Here is a 1,243-nt window from a genome sequence, read left to right as displayed (position 1 = left end):
CCCGGACTCTTCCGAAATACAGCGCAGTTGAATCAAATGCGGAAGTAAGATGTGGATGCCGTAACAATCGTGTGAATTTTGAAGCATTTGAATTGGAAATTTTGTACTTTTCCGAAATAGTTGCTTCCAAAAAACATTTGGGATTTCCAGAGTTTGTGTTGTTGGTCCGGGTAACTTCGGGAAATTTCAGGGTTGGGAGCTCTGATAGCATCTGATCCTGAAAATGTCAATAACCAAGTATTTAAGGTCCTGAATGCATTTACAAGTTTCTATTACCTTTGTCAGGGTTATGTTGATAACCTGTGTAGTCCTCCGTCTTTTGACTGATGATGATGGATTTACAAAGGCACTACCCATTTCTGTTTTGTTTTCGGCATTGGTTCTAGGCAGAAAATGTACATAAATACTTTGTTGTGTATGTTTAGCAGTTATATAAGGATCCTTTTTTTTTACAAAAGAATACCGACATTACATCTAATGCAAAATATTATCCATATTCACCTGTCTGTGTCTTGTATTAATTGGTGTAAAGTAAAGCGTTTCAAGCGAATCATCTTTCAGAGCAGCACGCTTTGCTGCCAGTCTCTCGGAACTACGAATAAGCGGTGTGCTCGATTCATCAGGTACCGAAAGCTTCCTGCAGAATTAGGAGACAAATGTCACTCTATTCAAACTAATGTTCAGATGCATTTCTGATTTTTTACATAACAGATTTTACATGAAAGGTCACAACCTTGTGTTGTTCAAAGATTCTTCAAAGGAGCTTCGGTTTAAACTGTCCGAGGTCATGTTTCTCTTAGGCTCAATCTTAGTGTGATACAACTCAGACACACCTCCTTCATGGCCAGGGTTTCGGTTTTGTGCCCGCAAGTTTAGGTCACCATAGGCAACCTTGCACATAAACAGGACAAAAAAGGTCAACATTGTAAAATGCAGAAATGTTTCTGAGATATTCACATTCAGAAGTTACATAATACACCACATTTTACTTCAGCCCAAAGAAGAGGCCTGTAACGAACACAATTATTGACTAAAAATGAGACCGAACAATTTAAAACAACAAATACCTGTGCCTCCAGCCGGGCCAAGGTGCTCAACATGTTTTTCTCCTTGCTTTGAGCTTTTTCCAATTCCATCTGAAGAAGTTTGTTCTCCATACTGGCAGCCTTAACCTCCTTCTCTCTGACTTCAAGGGGGTGTTTGAGATTCGCTACCTCTTCTTGGCTTTCATGGAGAAGCTGTT

General features: G+C 39.6%; 1 long non-coding RNA gene across 1 annotated transcript; it reads right to left on the bottom strand.

The window, feature by feature from the left end:
- Window positions 1-347: 347 nt before the first annotated feature.
- LOC144200893 (uncharacterized) lies at window positions 348-827 on the bottom strand. Its single transcript, XR_013327216.1, has 3 exons — window positions 734-827; window positions 502-637; window positions 348-382 (listed from the first exon to the last, which is right to left on the bottom strand). It is a non-coding gene; the product is annotated as an uncharacterized LOC144200893 (long non-coding RNA).
- Between the last annotated feature and the right edge of the window lie 416 nt (window positions 828-1,243).

Source organism: Stigmatopora nigra, chromosome 8 (assembly GCF_051989575.1).
Source record: "Stigmatopora nigra isolate UIUO_SnigA chromosome 8, RoL_Snig_1.1, whole genome shotgun sequence".
Taxonomy (NCBI): Eukaryota; Metazoa; Chordata; class Actinopteri; order Syngnathiformes; family Syngnathidae; genus Stigmatopora; species Stigmatopora nigra.
This window is presented reverse-complemented; position numbering and strand designations above follow the sequence as displayed.